Source organism: Mchenga conophoros, linkage group LG18, assembly GCF_057382185.1.
Source record: "Mchenga conophoros isolate Kocher_MC1m ecotype Shallow Benthic linkage group LG18, M_conophoros_male_GT1.1, whole genome shotgun sequence".
NCBI lineage: Eukaryota > Metazoa > Chordata > Actinopteri > Cichliformes > Cichlidae > Mchenga > Mchenga conophoros.
Window position 1 is genome coordinate 16,319,302 of NC_140543.1, and position 26,982 is coordinate 16,346,283.

Consider the following 26,982-nt stretch of genomic DNA (forward strand, 5'->3'; position numbering starts at 1 on the left):
TGGGTAGTTGTGTAAAAGTAGCAAATAACCACCTAGAAAGTCAAACTCACAAAAGTAAAACTCAGCTATATGCCTCCAGTATCATTAAACTATTTACCTCCTACTTTATTGTTAAAGTCATGATCTCCCAATTTTATTACAACTAAATGACCTTCAGTTTCATTTATTCTGTCATTATTTTCACAATGACTCTATTTCTTTTAATTGTTCTATTTTGTGTCAACTTTTAAGTAGCATCAAAATCACTTTACTGGAAAACATACTTTCTGAACATCGGTCAGTGTGTCATATTTGATGATAATGATTACTGTGACTAAATTTATTTTATGTAACACTTTTGCAATATATTACAGAAAGTGATGACTGTCAGTGAGTTCCAGCTTCCTGTCCATCAAAAATAGGAGCAAACACTGAACTTTTGAACTCTGCTCATTTTTGTGTATTAGATCAAACCGGATCAAATTGCAAAAAGGGAAAAAATAACATTGTCTTTAGAATTTTTGACTAAAATCACTAAAATGTGCTTTGGTTTTCAGGAACACATGAACAGAATGACATATAATGTAAATAATAATGACATATCTTCACAAAATAGATTTTAGTTTGAAGTAGCAGATATATTTCACCACAAGGACATTGTCTTCAGAAGGCTTAGACCTAGCTACAAGAAAATATATTACACTTCCCCATTTAATTTTAATGCTTTATTTAGCCAAGGCTTAACTTATATTTTGATTTGAATCTGGGGAATGCCAGACACCCGGATGCGCTGTGGGAAGAAGGCAAGCTGTTGGAGGCAATGTTCTTCTGGGAAATCTTGGAGCACAACAACAGTGAGTTTGAGGTGTAAACTTGGCCTCCAAATTTCCTAGAGCTCAAGCTAATGAAGCAGCTGTGGGATGTGCTGGACAAGCAAATCTGATCCATCGAGGCCCTCGCAACTTGCAGGACTTAAAGGATCTGTTGCTAACATATACACAAGTATACCTCCTTGGGTCCCGTGGAGTCCATGCCTGTATGGGTCACGGCTGCTTTTGCACTGAAATGTTCTAATGTTATGCCTGATAGGTGTACGCTGCAGATGGCAGAAAATGAAATAATTTCCTTTTTTCCTTTTGACAATATTAGCATTAAGCCAAAACTGCAGGAATGGAACTGCCTGATGAACAACTATGTCCATTTAGTCTTTTCATAAATATTCATAGGGAGTATAAAGATTCAACTGCTTTCATTTGTGAGTGAGCATTTAAATGATGGATGCTAGTCAACGGGAAGCATTTACCGCTATAAACCAAGATGAGTAAAGTAAAAATACCATTTTGGAAGCGTTAACAGAGCAAAATCAAAAGTATTTTGCCTCAGTGTCATTGTTGGACAGTCATTGTTCTTACTGGAATATGCCCAGTATTGAAATTGCAAGGAATGTGATTAAGGTGTATACATTCCATAGGGTTTTGAAAGACTGCCAGGTAGTTCAAGTCTGTTTGATTATGACTATCATATCTCTGAACTCAAGTAAACAATTTGGTTTTAGTGTTAAACTGACAGACTGCCTTACTCTATCTTTAAGCTACATTTAAACCGACGGAATACACCTCCAATGGTTAAGAGCTGAAGTTTGACAGACGATCAGTTCTTGACGGAAAATTTATCATATCTATAGATAGAAATTTTCATGACTGTTTGTTGCCTTTGATATGCAGAAGAAGTACTGGTGCAAAGTGTTCTAGGACCGGTGCAGTCAGAGGGCAAAGTTGAGAAATAGTGATGCACAGAATAAAGTGTGTGGATGCACGAGTAGTTAAAGTTTAGTATATTCATGGCCAGAAAAGTGCAGCGCTCAAGCAGCTCGGTCAAAAATGAAATTTGAATCCCATCCAGCCTGGCCTCACTTACAGTCTTTCATATGAGCTTCTATCCTCCCAGCGTTGCTAGACAGAGGCGACCCAGTCACATTAGCAATGACTTACTAACATTTAAAAGTTGATGGCTGGTTAAAGACCTAATAAATAATTTATCAACATCTGTTTGTCACACTGAATAAAAATATATACTTTCTTCCACTAGTGCTGTCTTTTCTTCAATGTTAAAACTGAAGGACATGAATTTGAACCAGATTTACAAAGTAAGATAAAGAAAGGCAAACAGTGACATCTTGCCAACGGTCAGTAGCTGAACCTATAACAACAATGCCTAAGAGTGAGGGTTTCTTTCCAGATGGAAACTGTCCAAACTAAATACAGGAGCGGATTTAGGTAAAGCGGTGACGTATAAGGTTATGTAGACATGCGTAAGCTCTTTGGTTTGAAGAACAAGAAGACACAAACATCTGTTAAAGGGGTTAAAGCTTTATTGTTACTGAAGCTGAGGAACTTACTTTACATCTTCATATATAGACCTACGTGCATTACGCAGTAGATTTGTATAGTAGCAGCTTTGTATGACTCACAGTTCAAAGTGATTCTTGTTCAGCTCATACTGGCTTCAGCCCCTCAACTAAGTTGTTTTAGCTCCTCTATCTTTAAAGCAACTCTTTCCTTAGGTGGGTGTGACTTCCGTGCCCTTAGCAGTGTGTCTGGGAAAGCTCACGCAACACAACAGTGAAGTGATAAAGTTGATTGATGGAGATTTAACGTCTTGAGAGTGTATGCTCTCCTCCTTGCACAAAATTGGTTAAGTTGTGTCAATGCCCTCCTCTCTGTATCTAGATCCTCTCATTAGGAGCCAGAAGTAAAAAGGTAAATCTTAAACTGAGTGTTTAGAGCAGTAGTGTGAATCCTGAGCTTTTTATGTCACATTCTTATGTTTTCTGGCCTCACAGTTTGAAACTTTGGCTATGTTTGATCTGAGCATTCATCAGCGTAACAGCGTATACAGTATGCTGTTACAGAATGTAAGGAAAGGCACAAAAGGTCTCATTTTAACCAAAACCTGTGGTGACCAACATCATTTCTTTGGATTGTGTAAGATCACAAGTTATGAGTAGTCATGAGTAAATATGCATAAGAGGACAGGAGTTCATGTAAGGAAAGAAAAAGAAAGAAAAAAAAGGAGTTTTGAGCTTAAAAAGATTCGTATGTCTTAGTCATTGTATCAATTTCATTCAAAACTATTGCAACACAGAGATGAATATTTTAACCAAACCCTCAGTCTGATGTGTTACAACAATAATATAAATTAATTAAAAAGCAAAAGCAAAAACACTATAAAAAATAACAAAACCCCAGTGTATTTATATTAGCTTTGTGGCCTTGGATTCTTCATTTTTTCTCTCAGATATGAGCCATTTGAGGATATATCTTCACATAGAAGGCAAACATCAGCATATATTTTGCTGTGACCTGTTTTGACAGAAATGTAAACAATTCCAGAAATCTTCCACAGTTTACAGTACAATAAATGTATCTGGATCTTATCACAGTTTTAACCACTACTGGTAGTGTCCCCAAATCATACCTTCACGTCAAATCAGGCTGAACTGTGATAACTGTTCTGACCGCCAGCAGAAGAATGTGGAAAATGTTTGAAAGCTAAAAAAAAATAAAAATGTAAACACACTGAAAAGCTTGCGTATGAGATTCATGTAAGAGCTGTAATGGGGCTGTAATGAGCATTTTTAAAATTTTCCAGCTGTCAATGGGAAAGTTCATGGTGCGTTTGATTATTGCATCTCTTTTTGTTTCAATTCAGAGGTGGTGCATACCAGATATACGGTGAACAGTGGCACTGTTACACCATAAAATCTCATCTATGCGACATAGACTGCTAAAAATCCTCAAGAGTTACACTGAAAACGCAGTGAATCACAAGAAGGAGCAGGACTGGGAGTTTTTCTTACTGAACATAGACAAAATCATAACTCTCCCACCCACAGCTCAAAGACATGGTGTGATCATCCATAGGTGTGAATATGAGCACGAATGGTTATCTGTCTGTGTTAGCCCTGTGACAGAGTGGTGACCTCTCCAGGGATTGGAGGAGATTTGTCAGCAAAGAGTGGTTGTAGTTTTCCCCTTTCTTGCTTCCCCTACAACAAGAAATTGGTGCAACGAACTGAAAGAGTGGAAGATGAAATCAAACCATACACATGCACTGAGAGTTTGCTGGGAATGCTGTGGGTTAGCGGCTGAACAAACAAACTGCAGTATAAAAATTTGAAGAGCGTACATAACACAGAAGAGCAGCGACCTGCGAAATAGCCTGTGACAGTCAGGAACTCATTCTACTAATTGCTCAAATTTATCTAATTATTGTTTGGTCAGAAAGGGGAAGGTCGATAAATTAGTTCCTAAGCACGTTTTTTGATGTCATGGATAAAGAGTGACAATTCTTCACATTGATGACGAGGGGAATTTGGAAGGAGGCAGCAGAGCCAAAAGGACGATGAAATGATTTCTAGGGTTTTAGGCTGTTTAGCTTGTGTTTGACAGGGTGATGCATTGTCCAAAAAACATCCAGCTGCGCACTCACACGCTCTGAAATCATCGCTGGTTGACAGGCTCCTTCAAAGACTCCTATTCATTCCCAGTGGACAGTAGCATTGCGGGGGAATCACAATCATGAGACTACAGCTGCATTGTGAGATTGGGTCAGTGAACACTTGAGCTGATGAGCTGACCCAGACTAGATAGACTATCAGTTATGTAACAAACAGAAAGCATAATGATGTTTAAAAAAAGGGCATGGCTAAAATTAACCTTTTTTTTCAGTTCTGGCTTTTTAAACAGCAGAATAATCAGAAATATAACATATAAAATTGACTTGTGACGCATTTTAGTGGAGATATCATCTGAATTTCAGGAGCGGGTCCTCCTTCTTCACGCCCCCTCCGGCCTCAGGCTATAAAAGCCCCCTTTCTCCAATACCTGCTGTTCTCATTTTCATGTCCCCCCTATTTTTCCCTCTCTTCTCCTCCTCTTCTCTCTTCCTTTCCTTTAATCATTTCTTAGTAGCACATGGGGATCCGCCTGGCCCGGGAGCCGTCGGCAGTCCACTTCGAGGCCTTCCCCAAACCGCAGCACCAGTTCACACTTCCTCATCCCTCATCGCCCATCATTACCGAGGATGTGGTCCCAGCTAGTGAAAGATGTGAACTCCAAAATTGAAAACTCAACTCCTTAATTATTACGTTTTGTTTTGACAACAACACCAACTAAACGGCCGTGTGTACAGGTATTGTTGGAGAAGACAGTTGAATTACGCCATTCCAGAAATTTCCTGCTTCCTCCCGGATCGTTTGTATTTGTTTACAAAATTAAGCTTATCTGACTTCCACAGTGGAAATGTAATTAGTGTGCTATAAGGAGAAACTATTTTATTTTACAGCCATCATAGGATATGCTTTTATCTTTAACTAATTTCCCTGCAGGGGCTGCTGAAATGTTTTGATATTTTTGTGGGAACAGTATAGATTTGAGCGCCACTCCAAACCACTGATTATTGAATCTGGTGTGACCATTTGTGAAGAACTGATTTTCTTATAACAGTTGTATGAGTTGTATGTATTTATGTACTGTATTAGTACATGCCAAGGAAAGATATGCAAGGCAGTGCAACACACCATTTTCATGACACCTTCAGGTTGTCTTACAAAAGCATGAAAGTATCTTATCTGTAGATCTCAGGTTTTTACAGGGCTAAACATTAACCAGTCTGTCTCATGATTTATCTCAACTGAAGATGAAGTTTCTTTGAGAAGAGGCACACTGAACCATCTTCTCTTCCTATGTTTTCACTCTGTGTGTGCTTCTTTGAGAGCAGCAAACACATAGGGAGTGGCTTTTATTAGGGGATGAGGTCCCCTTAAAGGTGAATTGGGGGTCCCCACTCTTTGCCTATTAATTGCTGTTGTAAAAGGCCTTACAAATGTCCTCTGCCTCTACAAAACCTATACAAAAACATTTTTTGAAAAGCTCGGTCAGGGGTCTGCAATGCCATGACAACATTATAGGCATTAAAGGCTTATTCCTGCTTCAGTTTTACCACCTCGGTGCCCAGTGCTGCTTACTCCTGACTGGAAAAGTAGATTTTAAAACCTTAAACCCAACAGAGATCCAGTGGCTGCTCTTCACACTTTATAGAACAATTATGGAGAACAGTCACGACTACTTTATGATGACTTCACACTTGGCAGAAAAACAGTGTTCTGTGTAGTGAATCTTTCACCTAATAAAAGGCTTCTCTCAGATAACACTGCTGTGTGTGCTGAGCTTCCATCTTGGATGCCTTGTGACAACATTAACTTAAGTGGGATGTAAATCAGTTTACAAACTAATAAAACCCAGAGTGCCAGCAGATAAGGACAGACTTTAAACCGTCAGAAGGCTCATCCTTGGCTTTTGTCCTGCATGCACTTTCAGCCCTGAACTCTGTTCAGGGGCGGGGGACACGTGAATCTGATGGGTTTGTGTTCGTATGCATTTATTGTCAGGCATTTTCATTACTTAAATACTTTCTGGTCATTGGGCTACCTTTTGTGTATTTCTGCATCTATTGGTCTGATTGTCTGTTTTCTGGTTCCTTTGTGTCTGTATGTTCTGACCTGTCATTTTCCAGGATGATGAATTTTCCAAGGAGATTTTTTTTAAGAAGAGCCAGACTTCCTGCAGATGGGATCTAACCTTTGGAAGTGGAACCTGAATTTGAGAAGGAAGTTTTTTACCCATGGAAATGTTAATGCCAGCCCTGCCTCGGAGCTCTTCCCCTGTGACCTTATCACTTCATCTCTTTTGCACACAAGCATTTGATCCTTTGTTGACAGAAAGTTACTGTTTAAGTTGATCTCTTGCCACTTTCTTCAGTACTAAATAGCATTTGGATTTCAAAAAGCCCTGCGATGTTCACTACATCAGCTCTTCTAAAACAAGAAATAACCTGTTTCAAGAATGCTTTTAATAATGTTGTCCTTTAATTTTGAACAAAGCAGCAATCATGAACTGACAAAATCCTTCACAGTCAGGAATGCTGGTTCAACATCATTTCCTGTAATGGAAGACATGCACTGATCTGTATATGTAGTACATATAATTATTTCACTGCAAATTGTAGAACGGCCTCCATCCCAAGTGGGATTTTTTATATCCCACAAGCTGTAAATGGTGGTAGTGATATATGATACAGTATTACAGCATGGACTCACTCATATCATCTCAGCAGCTCGTGGGGGTCTGAGATAAGAAACAAGAGTAAACACTGTCTCAGATGTGCCAAGATTAAGCATCGGTTCACATTTTATCTCACCTTAATTATTTTGTCACACCCATGCAGATTAAAAAAAAAAAAAAAAGCACATTAAGCCCTGATGGATGGTTAGATGAAACAAAAAATGAATCTACTACTATGCTGTTGTGAAAGCAACAACGGAGGAGTAATATTTGACATGGAAGTCAAAGACCTGTTGAGCAACATCCTTTGGCTCAGCATCAAAGGGTGGGTGTTCATGCGATTGTTGGAAGAGACTTAGGGATTGAAAGTCACACACAACACACAACTATTATGACTAGAGCATTTTGCTCCACAAGCTAACAGTGTGAAGAGGGAACGCGTATGCTTATGTCAGACCTTCCCAAAGTGTGGGGCCCGCCCCCTAGGGGGGGCGCAGAGCCATTGCGGGGGGGGGGGCGGGGGGGGTAGCATATCTTCCCTTTGGCTTCACCTGCACAAGTGCCGAGGTAGGTCTCCCCTGCTTAATTACTTTTCCCTGCGTCGGGAGCAGCGCTGGGCTCTTCATATCACGGACAAACAGTATCCCACATTCTTGATTTTTAGTTCACAAACACTTGTTGTAATGACTAACTACTCCTGACATTTTGGAGATGTTAGCTCTTCATACAGTAAAGTTACAGTGGGATACAAATAATATCAGGCTGATCCTGCCACGATTTGTTCCCCCTGTCTAAATCATGGACAAACAGTATCCTACAGTTGTTCATGTTTTTAAACCCATCTTGAGAGGCATTTTTTTGAAAAATGTATTGATAGTAATGTTGAATATTATTACACAGGAAAAAAACAACTACATGTAAAATAATTACACCGTGACGCCTCTGCCTTTCTAAATAGAGGGACAGTAACTGCGTGTGTATATGTAAGCATGTAAATACTGCAGATAGAGACAAAATACTGTTAATCTATCTGCCATTCTGCAATTCATCTCTCAATAAATTACTACCTGTAATTCATTTGTATTTGCTTAATTGTTTACTAAATATTTGAGGCGTGAAATAAACAGCAATGGAGAAAAATATGGGTGTGTGTGCATAAATTGAGGCCAAAAAGTTCATCCTTATGTGCCTCACATCTGTTTAGGGCCATATTTGGATGCATAGGGTGTGTTCACATCTGTGTAAGGCCATCTGTTTTCATACTGTGAGGAGAAACAATGAAACCATTAGACTCTACCCTAAGAGACAAACATGGGGGTTCAGAAGTAATGAAAATTGAACTTACTTCCTTATCCTCCTGAGAACCAGCCTATTGATTTACATCCTCTGTAATGGACATTTGTTTTTTTGGTCTATATCTTTTGTCTTATTTGTGCCACCCTACTAAGTCCTGATGTACTAAATAGAGGACATCCTGGGCTTTCTATCTCATGTGTTTGGGTGGGCTCTTTTAGCTCCAAAGAGGAAGGAAATCACAAAAAAAGTTCAATGGGAAGATTCTTTTTTCCTTGGTTCTCAGGAGTATATAATAGGCCTCCGTCTAACAAGCATGCTAATTAGCAAAGCATTGTTTCCAACTCTCTCTGTTCATAATCAAAGATGAACTACATGTTAAATCTGTGCACATGGACTATAGGTTTATTTTTTTTTGTACATTTTATTTTTAGTAAGACCAGTTGGAAGACAGCGGTCGAAGTTATGGTGAACAAAAATCCCGGACATTTCCTCAAATATTTTTAATTTCACTAAGGCCGCCAGAAGCGCAGTCTGGGATCCTACCCAGTATAAAACATCCATAAATTTGTCCTCTGTATGGTTCCCAAGTTGATCCGTCACATTAGATATTAAACTTTACTTGTGTTCCAATGCAGCTACTAGTTAGACTCTTAGCTGTACTGCTCATTTTACCACAAGGTACTGCCCGTCCTTATGGTGTTTCTTTGGTGAGTTTACTTTTTGTGTGATCATCAAAACTGATGTCCCAGTTTCAATGGACTTCGCTTGAAAAAAAGTAAATCTAAACAAGGAATAGGAAAAATGAAATTATGAATTTGAACAATCATGTTTCTTTTGGTGATTCTTAGCATATTACATTGATCAAGAGTTTATTTTGAATATTAATTCCCACAATAACCACAATAATTACTTTTTACTGAATGGATGCTAACCGTTTTCTGCTAAAAATGTTTTTCTCTCTCATTTGATCAAATAAGAATGATAGAAATTATATATATTAAAAAACAATTCTTACTTTTTTTTCCAGTTTGAAGAAAATCCAACAGATTGATACCAATGCATGCATAAGCAACATAAACCAGGAAGTGTAAAGTTCTAATAAGCATCCTCACTGAAACAAGCCACTGACAAACAAAACTTGGATGAATGGATGAAGAGATTTACTGTAGAAAGGTCAGTTAGATTGCAGGTTTAGCTTGTAAATGTTATTTAGCCTGTAAATGCTTGGACAGTACTGTGGTTTTCCGCTTGGACTTTCTAATATGATATTGCATCACCGACCGTTAAATAAACAGCTCAGTGCACTTCTCATTTCTTTATATTTTGGTGTTAAAATGGCAAATAAGCGAAGCAATTTATCGAAACGTGCAGAAATACTGTGATAAAAATATATAAGACAAAAACAGAGTTTGTACAGTTGTAAGAAGATTGGAAGTCAATTTTTAGTCTTAAAAAAAAAAAAGAAAAAAAAAAAAAAAGAAACCCAACATGAACTCTCATCTGAAAGCTTTCTTTAAATTTCTTTAAATCAGGGCTCTCAAACTCAGGTCCTCGAGGACTGGTGTCCTGAAACTTTTCCATGTGTCCCTGTTGCAACACACCTGAATAAAATTAGTAGGTCATTAGCAATGGCTTCTGTTTTCTTTAGTTGTTCTGTTTGCTTTTTTTTTTTCTCCAAAGGATACACGGCACAGCATTTTTTGTTTTGGGGAATTTTTCCTTATTCCTGGCATTGGCATTTTTCACAGATTCAACTAAAGAAATGGAAACAAATGATATGTTTTTGTTCTCTGCTAGTAACCAAGTGCTTAAAGATACAATTTAAAATTGTTTCCTTGCTAGGTTTCCTTTTATGTATTGACACAACTCCAGTTTATTCTCTGAGTTAGGTGCCTTTCTTGTACATGAATGGTTTCATTTTAGTGGCTTAACAAAAAGAAATTCTTTGAAAATGGTCAGGTACAAAGGTTGGACTGAAAGACTACTTTTAAAACTTTGTTTCTCTCCTTGGTGGCAAAATATAAAGAAATGAGGGGTGACTCAAGACTTTCGCAAAGCACAACATAACATAACTGACTGTCAAATATCATTAAAACTAACCATATAGTGACTACTGTGGCTGCAGTTTTTTGTGTTTAATTTATTTTTTTAAGTAAAAAATGTAGATTTCTTATATATTTTTTGCACTTTATAATTTTAAAGTAAAATCGCATTGTGAGAATGTGGCATCTTTCAGTATTACGTTTTTAATGACTCTAGTGACGTTTATGGTAAATGATAAAAATCTGTCTGACTCAACTTACTGAATCCTACCTACGTAAAAACAATTCTGTCTGCAAGGGAAAGCACACGTCTTTCGCTTCCTGTGCCCACCACATTCTCTAAGAAATCCTGTCTGTGTGAAGGTCGTTGGTGATGGACGTCAAAATCCTCTGATGAGGTAAAAATCCATGAATCGAACAATGCGGGGAAATGCTGGGCGACTGGCGTGCTGGACATTGTTCCATACTACTTCACACTTTTCTTGGTAATGATCAATGACAGTTTTCTAGGTAGAGGCTTCTGGATGAGGAAGAGAGTCACAATAGGAACTGAGGTTCCTCTGTGTGACCTTGCAGCACGAAAAACTACTTTTTAACAGTGTTGGTCAAGTTATTTTAGATGCTGAATAGGGGACCTTTAACCTATCACTCCTTTAAAAAATAATCAGATGATTGTACATATTGGTATCACATTTTATTAGTTGCAATGCATGTTTTATTAACACATCACTTTAATTCCACATACTTATCCTTCTGAAAAAGTGCCTATTACTCTCTATTGCATAGAAAAGTAAAAATAAATTTCAGCTTGATTAGGCAGCTCCTTTAAAAACCTTGAAATTATAGAAGTCAAAAATCAGCCTCAACACAAAGCTGAGGGCATTTCAGTATCTTAGGTACTTATAAGTTTCTCTGTATGTTGTCTTCCTAATTTTTCTTTAAAACTGTTTACACCTGTTGAGATGATTTGAGCTAAGGGACATGGTGCATTATCCTGCTGGAAGCAGCCATCAAAAGATGGTACACTGGCTTACTATGGTCATAAAATGATGGGCACAAGCAGGAACAATACTTAGTTAGGTTGTTGCTGTGGTGCTTAAATTATGTTTAGCTGGTTGTAATCAATACACCACTACCACAACTGTGGTCTTCTACTGCTATAACATCTCCCTTGCTTGTAAAGAGTAGTTATTTGAATTACTGTTCAAAGCTCAATGTAGCCTGGCCATTATCCTCTGATATCAACAAGGCATCATTGCCTAAAGAACTGTTGCTCACTGGATATTTTCTCTTTTTTAGAACACGTAAACCCTAGAGATGTTTGTGTGTACAGTACATATGCAGTTTCTGAAATACCAACAGCCATGCCATGTTCAAAATAAATTAAATTACCTTACATTAAGTAATTAAGAAATTGAAGAGGTGTTCTTAATGCTGATTGTACAAACTGATAGCTCACATAAAGCCCCCCCTCCCATCAGATGAGCTGCTCCAAGAATAAAATTTATTTTAAAATTTTAAAAATAAAATTTGAATTTGAATTTGAATTTGAATGCCTCAGGCAGGTGAAGAAATGTGGTGATGAGGAACAAGACGAGGAACTATCATGGAGCACTAAGTTCCTGCATGAGAAATACCATTGACAGATAGAGGGAATGGCTGAAATCAACAACTCCTACCAGTGGGTAGAAAAGTCTGGATTAAAGAACAGCACAGAGGCTCTGATGAAAGAAGGCCAAGAACAGGCCCTAATCACCGGCCCACCATGGGTAACAGGACCCAACTGTAGATGATACAAAGTGCCCCGGACACTACACAACAGATAGTACCAGGATGTAAGACGCAAACTGAGGCCATGGACACTGAGAGGCACAGTGGCTGGGATAGTGTACAGGAACATCTATGCTGCATAGAAAAAATAGAGAAGTACCAGGGGCTGAAGGAACAGCTGGAGCAGATGTAGAAGGTAAGAAGAAACTACGTGAAAGAAATTGAACATGATTTATTGAGATAGATAAATTAATGTACATGGTGATTAGACTCCGATGACCCATCGTGGTATAACCAAATTCCAGCGGTGATCATATTTAGGACAGGACCCTCCAAAGTCTAGAAGCGGGTGGTGGTGAAGTTGAAGACTGAAGCTTGGATGGAGTTCTGACTGAGGGGTCTGTGAGGTGGAGATGAGGAGGAGGTGGGTTGCATGAATGAGAGTCTGAAAGGGAAAATGACGGAGAACACTGATTTAAGCTATGCAAAGTGGAGGCTAATTGCCCTGAAGAAGGCGGGCAAGAAGAGGATTGGACAAGAATAATGACGACAGTATTGAGATTGACAGAGTGGGAAAGAGGTGGTGATGTAGAAACCAGATAAACAGACTAACACCCAGCAAAGCTGATTACAGATCTTTCTTAATGAACTTATGCATAGGCTTCATGAGCATTACGAGGTGTAACCCCAAAACTGTAATAGTGGATCCACCAGGTGTCTGTTCAGAAGCGAGAAAGTCATCGGAACAGTTAAAACACTCAATGGGAGGTACAGTGGGAACCGAATCAGGAGTTCATGTCCCTACAGGGCAGGTGTTGGCTTCAGCAGCACAGGATCTTCTCACACAGTGTTGGTCTCCAAGGACTCTCATGTCTGCTATTCTCTAGTAGCCATGGCCTTATCAATGGAAGGATGTAATCTGTGTGCTGCTTCCCTGCATTGTGTGTAATTGTTTCCCCTAGTGGGAGGATGCTGCCTTAGTCAGCAGAGGAAGATAATGGTGACATACGTTTCTCAAGGTAAGTTTGTTTGTGCGTTCGAAGAACTTCTATTGTCGGTTTTGGAAAGTTGGAAAGTTATAAAGCATGCCGTGTCCCTGAAGGGGAAAAAAAAAGAACAGATACAAATCTCAGAGGGCATTTTCACACAAATCATTCAAAGAGATCCTCGAACCAAAGTTGCCACATTTAGAGTTCCTGAAAATCCCTGTGTGAGGTTTTATCTTCCAATTATAAATTGCTATCCACCACCTGAAATCCATTTAACAGCTCAGTTGTGTAGCTGCATAGCAAGAAGCATGCCCATTCAACTCCACTCCACTAACAGCAGTGCCAAAAAACTCTTTGCCAGACTGGTAGAAGAACAGAGGACGTCCTTGTTCCATTTCTTGGTGAATAACAAGACTGCATGCTGTCATATTATTACAACATTAGCACTTTTAACAGTACTTATCTTTCAACGTTACCTCTATGCATAACTTTACTGCTGTGCCAGTCAATCCATTTTTGAAAGGAAGAACACTATGGTTGACTCACTATCCAAATATGCGCAGTATTAGAGCTGAACAATGTTGTCACAATCTTAGGAGAGCTATTGAAAGGCTGGGAAGTGAAAGCTGTGTTAATGTTCTGCGTTTAATGACTTCCTGGGCTGCTGTTCAGTGGCTTTGACTAACACACTTTGCTACAAAAGAGTCCTATAACACTGCCCCCAAAGAGCGTCACACGTTACTCAGACTTGTTTCATCAGCCACATGATGATTAAGGGGATAGCTATTATTCTCAAATGCTCTATCAGCAAGGAAATCACTCTCAAACAAATAAGAGGTTTGCTAGATTCCTCCACAGAGGCTTTACTAAGAGCAGTACTCTGAATCCTAAGTATGTAATACTTCTGTCAGGCCAAAACCAAACACACAAAGTCAAAAGTGTGAAGATCTTGATAGCTAAATGTTAGCTTACTAGCTGAATAGTTAGCCTGCCCACAGTGGTTATGGTAGAAAAAATAACTACTCTTTGAAAGTATATCCTGTATTGAATTTTAGATAACAACAATGGCTCTGTTCTGCTGTTTAGTTGGGTTGAAGGAGCCTACACTCCAATGTTCTACAGCAGGGATGTTAAACTCATTTTACATTATAGCCCACCTAAGTGGGCCAAATATAGCCCACTTAGGTGGGCCAAAACAATAAAACTACCCTTTCTGTCACCGTGAAGAAGTTTCACTAAACATTTAAACCCTGAGAGATCAATCTAATGTAACACATACAATTTAATACATCTCAGTATTTCTATGTGAAAGAGAAATGCAGCTGTAGTCAATGACAAAAATGTATTAGCATTCTCTTATCATGCGTGTAATAGACATGCTGGCCCACTGCGGACAAGGCCTTGGACAAAGTATAGAATGTATGAAAATGCAGTTCATATTTACCAAAACCATCCAGTAAGCCTGATTGGTGTCTTAGCTGTGCCTCATTCGTGCCTCATTCGTTCATGGATATCGTGAAGGAGGACATACAGAGAGCTGCTGTGACAGAAAAAGGACTCCCGGGACAGGGTGAGCTGGAGCAGAGGATTCACTGTGGCGATCCCTTAAAGAGAAAGGAGAAGTTTAAAATGCTAGCAGTAGCTGAATTTTCTTAATTTAACTGAATTACATTTAACAGCAGACTTTGCCTGATCTTAGACAACAGTCTGTGTCTATAGTTGTTTATATTAGAGAGACTTGCAAATATTTCTTTTCACAGCCATAATTACCACTTGGTTCCTGATGTAAACACTGTTTACAAGTGGTAAACTGCTAATTATGGAAACTCCGATATGACACAAAAGCAGCAATAGTTCAGTAAATAAATATTATCTGTACAAAAGAAATAAAATAAAATACTGGAATCTGTGTCAGCAAGGGACCCTCCCTCCGTACCTCTGCCTCCATGTAAATAATAATAGTCACAGCTTTATCTCTGTCTGCTAGATTAATGTGGTCAAAAGGGCCATTACTTTTTCAAGCCATTACTTTATATGTCACATCCTTTTATCCAGGTGGATCCTCTTTGATGTAGAAACTTTCATGCAACCAAAGGACCAATGCAGGAAATGATATGTGCTCATTTCAAGTTGCACAGAACAAGGTCAGGAAACGGCTATTGGCAGAGACATAAAATAATACGACCGCTGGAGTTCACCTTTGCGCTTTACCTCTTTAAATGACAGCAGGTCAGAATATAAATATCACAAAGCATAATTACCCTGTTATTTGAGAAGGTCAGTTCTACTTTAGCTGCTGATGGGATCTTTCTCTTGGTCAAGTGCAGGTCTTCTACCGTTTTTAATGCTGTTTCCTACCAACAACCCCCCATCCCCCCACCCATAGAGAGGAATAAAAGCTATTGAGGCAACCCGGGTGCAAGGCCCCTCTGTTGAAATGGGATCAAATGTGCAAGCAGAGGGCCGCTTCAGGCCTATGCTAATGAGAGAGCACTGCCAAAACACTAAACGAGATTGAAACCTAAATCTGGTGCATAAACATTTGCTTCTGAGCTTTGAAAAAAACACCAACCCCCCCCCCCCCCCCCAAAAAAAACAAAACAAAACAAAACAAAACCCATCAGTGTATTTTCAATTCATTCCTCACTTGGACTTTTACACATCACTGATGGGTGTGGCAGAAGGAAAAAAAAAAGTTTAAATGATGACCAGCACTTTGCTTTTTTAATTGAAGTGGTTTTAATTCACCGGCTGTTTCAGCAGTTACAATATATTGTTATTTGTCATATTTCATCTGTGAGGTTCTTAATGAGAATCACTATATGAAGGCAGAGTGACTCAGTCTGAATTTCTAACTTGTTTACTTCTGGAAAGTCTGATATGTTTGTTGCATCCTCTCTTGGCGGTAGCTGCTGAGCTTCAGCCAGTCACTTGTATAATATAGGGATACGCTCTTATTTTTCTGCAGCACAAATTGTTTTAAGCCTTTTCGGTGAGAACCCCCCCCGCTACACACACACACACACACACACACACTTATTCAGCTCGTTCGTTGTCAGTAAATTCATTAAAAACTGAGAGAGGATTTAAATGGCCTACCCATTTGGACCTAGAAAACAGAGAAACACAGTCACACACAGTCTCTCACAAACTAAGCACCTTGTCAAACCGATTTCATTCTTTTGTATCCAGGATACGGATAAAACTATTGCGTGAGGCCAAACACAACAGACCCTAAACAATTCCTTCACATCAGATACTAGATACCATTTTAATACAAAGGAACTGCTTGGTCCCTGCCTATCGTACACTGTACTAGCTTGTTCTTATTCTTCCCTTCAATACAAACATCAAATCACTAAACAATATTTTTGGCCAAAAATATGTTCACTGTAAACATGCTGAAAGAAATTAGGGTTGGAAATTATAAACTCAGCTAACACGGACTGTGAACAATCAATAGCAGACAGTTATATCCATGGAGTTTCATTTAAGACCCTCCTCCCCCCTTTTTATTTTTTAAAATTATCAGTGTTGAGGAATTTTAGGAATTTTTCTTGCAGTTACAGTGCGGTTCAAATTTAGCTACAAACGTCCGATTTTATTCGGGGAGAGTAAAATGGGAGGACGGGAAACATCACTATTGGCAGAACACTTGTACAAATATTAGCATAACACTCGGCTGAACTCAAAATAAGGAAGGTATGGGCTTCATGTTATTCCTACTCAGTATCCTGCCATTGAAAGATGGGATTAGAACAAAAAAAAAAAATCATTATTTTATTATGTTGTATTCGTGATAGTCTGTTTCAGGATTTCCTGTCTTGTGGAACACGTACAACAAGAACACCGGGATGAGGTTTGTGAACATTTACAAATCTGTTTGAGAGGAAAGAGACACCGGTGTGTATACTGCTGTCATCACTCTCAAATGATCTTTAGAGTCATTAAGTGTAAATATAGACCATACATTATGTATAATGACATTCAGAAGAGGCTTTCTAGGCTGCCTCAGGGAGCTGCCTAAGGAGGTCCATATGGAGATAACTTTATCGTTGCTGTTATCAGGGCATACCTCGCATTCAGCAGAGGCCCAAAGGCCACCCACAAAGTTCACATTAAAGGAATTCTGTTTTTTGTTAATATCCTTATTGCTTATTCTTCACTAGTGTGTAAGGTGAAATGGGAACGCATCATTCTTTCATCATCGCCCTGTTGCCATTTTCTTGTGTTTGATCAGCTTAAATTTTGCAAGCGATGAAAGACCGGGCTTCGTCTGTGAATAAACCAAAAGAACAAAGACGATGTTCTTGTATTCACCGGGCAGTTCTCTGACTAGAGGCTGTTCATTAAGTCACATGTCATTTAACATTACTGTCACGATTAAATTATTATGATTTTGATAGCTGTGGGAGTAGAAAATGGACACAACTGGTGCATCATGCTACATGTTAGCCGAGATAGAGGAAAGCAAAAAAGCGCAGTCCACAACAAAAAGGTTATGAAAGACAAACTTTAAGCTTGACCTGAACCAATCCATTGTGACAAGAAAAGGTTTACAATGTTGTTAAAACTCAGCAGTCCTCCTTAATTCCACACATTGCTGGATCGGGTATAAAAAGATTTTTTTTTGTGGGAGTATAGGTTGTGATTTTCCTTTTGGACTCTCAGTATCTCTCTGAGGTGGGGAGTGCTTATCTAGGTTTGGCCTGAGAAAAGAAAAGAAAAACGCTTGTTTCTGATGAAACTTTGAAAATCTTACGATCTAAACTGGAATAATTTCTCAAGTTTAAGATCGTTCTCATGATTTTTAATGGATGTCTTCATCTACTAACGCAGGATTTGGCAGAACACCACACTGTGTTTGATTTCTTTCATGTGGGAGTTCTTCGTACTCTTAGTCCCAACTTTTATCTCCCGATGCTTCTCAGTTTGTATTAAAAAAAAACTGAAGGTAAACTCACACTTTTGATTGGTTTTTTTTTCTCAGCCTCAAGGAAATGTCCAGCTCCTTGACCTTCAGAAATGGCGCCCTGGGGAATAAGCAGGCGGGAGTTATCTGCTACCCTCCACCCCAGCTGTTGTAGCTATTGGAGGCACTTAAAACAACAAGTGTGACACAGGGCAGACTGACTCCCATCACCAGCGAAATCAACAAAAAGCCCAAAACAATTTTTCCAGAATAAATCTCATTGTTTACAGCAGTGCAAAAACTTTAAATAGGAGACTGCTTGAACTTCCTTTGCATTATGTTTTGTGTCTGCTTCCGACTTCAAATTGTGCTTGTGGATATTTTGGCAGCAAGCTTTTTCTTCAGTTTAGATGGCATGCTGTGGCACAATCACAGTAAGAGTGACAAATTCCTCTCATTCCAGATGCGCCAGCACAAGATCTGCACATAGGTTTCTGCACTGAATATTACCTTCTAACCTCACCGTTGCCCTCTAGTGAATGTGGAAAAGTTTATCAGCGTGTATGCAATTGTCATTTTAGCTCTGCAGAAATTGGAAAATGTACTGTACTCTAATCATTTAGGAAGGCAGACAACACCTCCGGTACAGACTTTGTTTCTCATAGGCAACTTTAATATAGGGGGTTGATGTGTTAGTTTTAGAGGTTACACATTGAAAACTCCAGTCTGGGCACTCCTAATGTAGGTTATATGGGCTATTCTCTTCACTCTTGTCCACTGATCCATCTACCCACATTCCCTAAACCATTCAGTCCCTTTTCTTTATATTCAATCACTGTTATCCTTTTAGGCTGCCCGTTGTGAATTACTCCTCCCTCCTGTCATTGGGTTGAGCAAGGCATCTTAGCCAAGTCTCCATCAGCCATCTGCTTATTCTGCTCCTCCATCACCAACATGATCCACATCCTGCCTACATCGGGGAATCAGCTCCATATTGTTACTTGTTACTGCAGTCCTAACTGCCAAAAAAAAAAATGCAACAGATTTCCATGTTTGCATGATGGTGTTTGCAAAGACTGCGTTTTTCTTCCCAATGACATCGCCTTAAAACATCATTGCCTTAATTTTTTGCGTGTGAAACAGACAATAACATAGAACAGCCTTTTAAAATCTCAAAGTTTGTGTCTGTGTTTCACTTTAAATCCCCTCTAAGTACACCAGGTCACATTAGTTCCAACTCAAACCTAAAAGTGTGGCTGCTATTGTTTTAAGCATGCAAATGTCACATTTAAGCCACACTGGCATAAAATTACACAATAACAACCAGACGGGAGAATATGGATTGCCGAATCTTCCCCCCTTTGCACAGCACCATTTTTTTGGGGGGGGCGGGGGGGGTGTTATTTCAGTTTTACAAGTTTAGCTGAATCATCCCAACAGTGTTGTTTCATGCTGGCTTGTTGTGAAATCGATTTCGCCTGGCTTCAGGCTGACTGCATAGATTCTAAGCGAGTTTTTCTTGTTGCTGACAGACGTAATGAGACAGAAGGCTTCATGGCATCTGGTAACAGAGGAACATGAAGCAAACGACTGAAGCAAAACCAGCGATGAGACAAAATACGTGTGGCTCTGCTGCTGTGATTACTCGTAACCTTGTTTTTTTTCGGTGAGCAGCATAACAGTTCACAACACGTGATGCACAATGACCACGGCTGAGCCTTTTTTAGCCCACATTTCTCGATGGCATCATGTGAATGTGATTCTGCCTCTCTTATTTTCCACTCAGTTTATTTTAGTCACATAAAGAGGAGCCAAAATGATACAGTAGTATGAGTATTCTTAGTACTGCCCTTGGATGTGACTGTAGGTGGAAGATCAGGCCAGTTCAACATTATGAAACATCTAAAATACAACAAACGTCCTCATAAGAGGAATAAATCTTAATATATTAAAACCACTGCAACAATCTAAGGAAATGAAGACCTGTGTACAATCTCATGATTCAGTCTCAACTGAATGCACAAGTTAAATATGCATCTGCTGCTGCTGAATGCTGAATGTACAAGTACAATCAGACATGAGATATTATGCTGTTGCCTCTCATTAGAGATAAGACTGTTGCCCAGCAGAGGGCAACATTTACTTTTTTTTACTATTCCTTCCATCTCAAATTGTTGCTCATGTCCTTTGCATGATCTGTAGACACGCAACGTACACATTAAATTGTTTTCATGATCTTTTTTAATGAATATTGTCACCGGCCTCTGTGTTTATAGCTCTTTCAAACCTTGCTGCCTTTGTTTACATCATTCGTCTCTTTTCAGCTGTGACAGTTCTTGTTTTGTGCCACTACTTTTGTTAATTTCCCCCGCTCGTTCCTCCTTCTCTGCTCTTTCAGGACCTTTAGCAGAACCAAAATACAGTGTTTAATTAACTCACTCTTGTGAAATAGAGGTTAAGATCACAACTTGATTCCCGTCCTCAGGGTGTTGTATTCAGAAACTGAGGTTAAAATGTTGATATGAATACCTGCATGAAACCCCCCATAAAAAACCCAGTCCCTGGGATCCAGAGAAGGATGTACTTCACGTGGGTTGTCTGCATATCTGTGTCTGTATCCAATCACATTAGATGACTATTTCTTACGGTCCAAATGAAAGAAACATACCTTTGTGAGCACAGACCCTTTTGTAGTATTCTTGCCCCACCTCTAAAACTCTGCCATGACCTTGCAAGAAGTGCAAGAGAGGGAAAAAAAGCTAAAGAATATATATATAAAAAACATACGAATATCTGAATGCAAGGAGTGATAGATCGCTTTCCCACGCTCACTCATAAAAATGCTTCATAGTCTGATTTTCAGAACCGAAATGATGCTAAACCTTTCCCAAGATGCGGCACTTGAACTTTTTATAAACTGTTTGAAATGAAAAGTTTATTCAGCTGAGTGAAAGGTCTGATATGCACTCGGCACATCACAACAAAAAAGGTTTATGCCAGCTGTGAAAAAGATACTTTAATGTCAGGAAAATTAAGATCTGATATGTTGTACAAATAGTTGTTCATGTGTCTGCTGCTGCGTCTCAAGTCACATGTTTCCACCCTGAAGAAGAGACAATAAGTGTTGTTGAATTTTAATACCTCGGTCCCACTAAAAACAAAAGGCCTTGTCCAAAACTACTTTAAGTGTCTAAACCTGGATTCTTTTATGTTATTCTTTAGTCATAATTTTTTTTATTTTTCCTTTTAGCATAGGCGGTTTGAGGGAGACCAGAAACACACACCTGTTATTTTCTTTCCCCCAAAACTTCCATATTTATATTTTTATGTGTTCACACCATCAAATACGGCTACGTGAAGTGCTCTACCCAAATTATTACCTGGATGTTGTATCATTGCCCACTGCTTGCCCTTAGCAGTCGTCACCTTGGCTGCGTAGCAGAAAAGGAGGGATGACCAAACAATTTTTCTGCACCACTGAAAAATGCAAATGTCAGTGTTAGCTCACAGATGTGTTTTTTCTTAGGGACTGAAATTAAGCCTCACATTACAACTGCAACGGCTACAGCAGCAAAAGACCAAAGTGGGTGCTACTCCTGCTAAGAAGAAAAGGAAAATGAGGCTACAATTTGCATGGACTTAGCAAAATTGCACCACAGAAGATTGTGAAATGTTGCCAGGTTCAGATGAGTTTTGATTTCATTTCTTTATGACCAGCAGCATAACACGTCATGTCAAAAGCTCAAGTCATCTCTAACTGGCCACTAGAACATGACAACGTTCATGTTAGCGTTATGGATGTGCAGCAACTGTGCGATGCCACCGTGTCAATATAGCATGGCCAAAATCTCTGAGGAATGTTTCCGGCACCTTCAGTAGTTCTGAAGGCAACAAGGGGTCAAACCAGTACTACCAAGGTGTACCTAATAAAGTGGTTGGTAAGTGTAATTTCCAGTAAGAGAGCTTTTGTGTTCAGTTTGAAACAACACTACCCTGACAGATATAACACAACAAAACAGAAAGTGTTCAACATTTAAGTGTGCTGTATGTACTGATGTGCGACACAATCCCCCGTTTCACACCATCCTTCCTTTATGTTGATTTCCTGCATTGCGGTGATGATACGTGTTGCTGTAATTCTCGTTGCTTTAAAACAGACTTTGAAGTCTCGTAAAATGCTTTGAGAGCATCAGGTTAATTACGAGATGTTTGTGTGTTTGAAGTGATGCACAGGCTGGATTACAGTCTGAGGATCTGAGCCCTAACCCTGTTTAACACTTTGGAAAAACACTTTCATTGTGATGACTGGCATAATCTGCACCACATGCTAATCCAGCTTCCTCCCTCTGTTACTCTGCCAGTGTTCTGGGGTTTAGTTAAGCTTTAAAGTTCAATCCACCCTGAGTTTGCTGTTTTATTGCACTTTTCTTCTGGTTTATTGCACTTCTAATCAGCTTGAAATACGAAAGACTCCATCAAACTTTCTGTTTGCTCCCGAATGTGTGTCAACCGTTTTCACGCCAATCTGCCTTGAGTGATGATTAGATAACCTGCGTCAAATGCTAATCCAATTAACTGCTATACCTGAAGTATTGTACAGCAAAGGCAACCAGGTGAATTTCTTCCACACTTGGCAGACTACGGCAATTAAACGCACACTCGCATGCACAATCACACAAATGTATTAAATATGCAAGCAGGGCTCTTCTCCGCTGCCTCTGAGGACGTGAAGGAGAAATACAGAAGCAGCAATTTTCCTGATGAAACTGCAGGTGATCATTCATATTAATTTCAACTGTATTCTCACTGATGATCTGAATCACATTCAGCAAGTTGCCTTAATCACCAAATGAGACATCTGCACAGAAATCACACATTTGGATTTCAGTGCCTCAGATGTAAGGCGCATAGCTGAGCTGTAATCGGTGCACATATAATATTCACTGTTTTTCAGTGTGCAAACATTTCTAAAGAGTCAATAAAGCAGTTTTTCTTGTTTCTGCCTTTGTTTAGTTACTGTAAACCTATTGAAACTTATGTATAGTGCTTTTCTACTCTACTTGAGCACTCAGTGTGCTTTGTACAAACATGTCTCACTCACCCATTCACTTTTTCTATTTTCGAAGAGCTTTCTATCTAACATTAACACTCTAATGAATGCATCAGAAGCAACTCTGAAGCATCTCAGGGTTCAGTATTTTGCCCCAGGATACTTCCAATTGGTAGATGACCTGCTCTACTTCCTGAGCCGCATCCTCCCAACTGGAAGTCAGTGATTACTGGAGTCCAGTCCAGGTGCTCCAGGTTTTTCTCATATGATCTTTTTTGTTTTTTAGTGAAACGTCTTGATAAATATTGGAAGGATAAACAAAATGTGTCAAGGAGCCCACATGGGTCAGTCTAATCTCTCAGTAATTGTGGTGATGTTTCTTCTAGTGTCATCATCAGGTCACAGAATCTAAATTTGTCCTCCACTTTAGTTTATGACCTATTTCCAATTAGCCAAACGCCGCTGTAGCTGTGGAGCCTCATACAGCCGATGTAGACACTGAAAACACCTGAATTTTGTTATGCGGATAAAATGAAACAAATACAATCCCAAGCCTTCATCCATTTGGTCTTTAAACTTCTAAAAGGTTTAATTGTCATAAAAAATAAAATAAGACGAACCTCAGCTTTAGAAAGTGGTTTGGATCAAATTTATAGTTATTTATGAGTGAAATTTATAAAAGTTATTTGTAGTAAACTTTCACCTTTGGACAATCCAAAGCAAAGTCAGGACTGTCATCAACATTTCAAGGATTTCTATATAAATTCTGAAAGAAGCTGTCCTTGTTTTATATGAAGTCATACTGCAGGGCTCTTTGACTGACATTTATCTTTAGAGACTGTTTCTAATGCGTGTAAAAGCTCTCAAAAGGCACTTCAAAGATGCTGAAAATGAATCCAGCAGCGCTAAACAGATGCATGAGAGATTCTTCATGCACCCCATTGGCATCAGAAAACACAAGAGCCAAGTACGCTTGATGGAAATATCACCCATTTATAAATCATTGGATGTGACGGTAAAGATGCTGTTATTATACAAGAACCCAGCTGTTGCTGAAATTTCATGTCATGTCCTTGCTTTTCTAATTGGACTTCTATAGTACTTGAAAAAGGATGACACACACACAGTGAGATGCACAATCAAAATTGTGTAGTATATATATATATAAAAAAAGTCTATTGTTTATTTTACACCTACACAGATCGGATGAAGCCCCCCACAATGATCTATTAGCCTTATTACAGAGATGACCAAGTAGGGGTGACCGTGGCTCAGGGGGTTGGGAAGCGTATCTGTAACCGGAAGGTCGCCGGTTAGATCCCCAGGCTCTCTGTCCTGGTCGTTGTGTCCTTGGGCAAGACACTGTACCCTACCGCCTACTGGTGTTGGCCAGAGGGGCCGATGGCGCGATATGGCAGCCTCGCTTCTGTCAGTCTGCCCCAGGGCAGCTGTGGCTACAACTGTAGCTTGCCTCCACCAGTGTGTGAATGTGAGAGTGAATGAATAGTGGCATTGTAAAGTGCTTTGGGTGCCTTGAAAAGCGCTATATAAATCCAATCCATTATTAAGTAAAATATCTACAAAACATGCTAAACAACCTTGAATTTTACACCTGTATAACTAGGTGAAAACAGAAATTTATACTGTATCCTTTAACAGCTCATTTCAGCTGCTTGTTTATGGTATATCTCACATAGGAAAAAAATGTGCCTTGAGTTCTGTTTGTGTGAACTGGAGAATGAGTGTAGGTGGTGATATATGAAAACTTGGAGAGAAAATTGAAGGTGAGCAACTTCAACTTCAGTTGAACTTTGCCCTGAAACCTGGATTATTGGATAACAGTCTCCCTTAGAGCACACTGCACCATTTTCCCAATCTGGTTTTTACCATCTTTGTAATAATTATCTTCAGCTACCTACTGTGAACTTGTAAAATATACCCAAAACATAACCAACCAGTCACAACATGTGTCCATCCCTAAAACATACACAATAACCCTCGGTGGGTTTCCTTTGGACACCCCAAGACTAACCAGTGATTCCACATTTGCCATGGATGTGAAGTCGTAGTAAACTTCATTTGTGGGGGCAGCAGTCTGCACAGAGATGCTTAGAACTCCTTACTCCAGCTACCACTTCCAGCTCATAGTACTTGGCTGGACCCCCTTTCTCTTCTGAACTGCTTTAATGCTTCTTCGCATAGACTTAACAATGTGCTAGCAACATCCCTATGCTCTCAGACATTTAAAAAATATTCACTTGGTATTTTTCACCAATTGAATATTTCTTGCTATGCTTTGGGACACCATTACAACACCATGATCATACTGTCCATAAGAACTCTAACCAGTAAAAAGCGAGACTCATCAACTTTTTCCAGTCTTCTGTTGTTCAGTTTCTCTGAGCCAGTGTGAATTGTAGCCTCAGTCTCTTGTTCTTAGCTGACAGGAGTGGCACCCAGTGTGGTCTTCTGCTGCTGTAGCCCATGAAGAAGATGCTCTTCTGCACTCTGACCATTCTCCTCTGACATTACCTAAATATTTTAACCAAGAAAACGGACACATCTTTTTGAGACCATTCTTTGTAAACCTTAGGGGTGACTATGTGGGAAAATCCCACTTCAGCAGATTGTCTCGAGTATGTCTGCATGTCTGAATGCACTGAGGTGCTTCTTTAAAGATCGTCTGATTAGATATGGACATCAAAAATCAGTTAAACAGGTACCTAATAAATTGTCAAGTGAGCACTGAAACCTACAAAAAATTGTATAGCTGAACTAATAAAAACCATTTTTTTAGAATACCTAAGGGTGGATGTACAAAGTTGCAGCATTACAAAAATAAAGTGCTGATCATTAAATTCATAGTCATGGCCTTTTGTGATTCTAAAACGATGGGCACAAAGGGAATGCAAACACAGTTTAAATATTTTCCACACTTTAACAGCAGATGAAGCACTTTTGTAAATATATTTTCAACAGCTCCAGAATTTGCCCTTTTTTGATATCACAATGGATTTTTTGTGCTGAAGTGGCTCACCTGTAGAGTCAAATATACTTTGCATTGATGCAAGTAATTGAAATCGCATCTTAATAACTGGCTCAGATCAAGCGCTTCACTTTTATTATGTCCCTGGGCACAAAATAAAGGGAAAGAAAAAAAAAAAACACAATTTGTAACACAGCCCAAATGAAATCCTAATATTATCTATGAATCAAGTGAAAGAAGTGTAGCTGCAGGTATTCAGCCGGGTGTTCAGGAGGTTGTCCCAAGGCCTATGGAGCCTTGATGGAGGAATTTTATCATTTCTATTATTAAATAACTTCACTTTAACAATTGCAAGACCAGGGTCAGCACAGTTTCATACTGGTGCAGCATGGAATAACGAGGCTTATTTTACAGTGTCAGCAGCAACATACTCCGGTGGCAGCTTCATTAGGCAGGCCTGCTGCCTGTTCTGCTTGAAACAGTGTTAGAGGTTATATTGATTTACCTTCATGTTCAATTTGAGGGATGTTGTTGGATGTGTTGTTTCTGTTTAGTCTGCTCCCGTCAATCTAAAAGGGGTGAAATAAATCTTACAAACACATGCCTGTTAACACTAATGCACCTAATAAACTGGAAGATAATGTATTGCTGAACATTACCATAACACACCTTCTTCCACCAGCATTCACATCAAGACTGGGCTGGCCAGAAAAGCACTGTCCAAACTTCTTAGAAGGGACTTCGCCTCATGAAAATATAAAGCTAAAAAGATACAGCAGGATGCAGGTTTAATAAAACATGCCTTGAGTGTCTGACAAGACTGTGAGACTGCAG

The 26,982-nt window shown here is 39.2% G+C and overlaps 1 long non-coding RNA gene across 1 annotated transcript; it reads right to left on the reverse strand.

The window, feature by feature from the left end:
• Positions 1 to 12,282: 12,282 nt before the first annotated feature.
• Positions 12,283 to 15,544, reverse strand: LOC146553486 (uncharacterized). Its single transcript, XR_014889653.1, has 3 exons — positions 15,462 to 15,544; positions 14,645 to 14,804; positions 12,283 to 12,656 (listed from the first exon to the last, which is right to left on the reverse strand). It is a non-coding gene; the product is annotated as an uncharacterized LOC146553486 (long non-coding RNA).
• Positions 15,545 to 26,982: the final 11,438 nt, after the last annotated feature.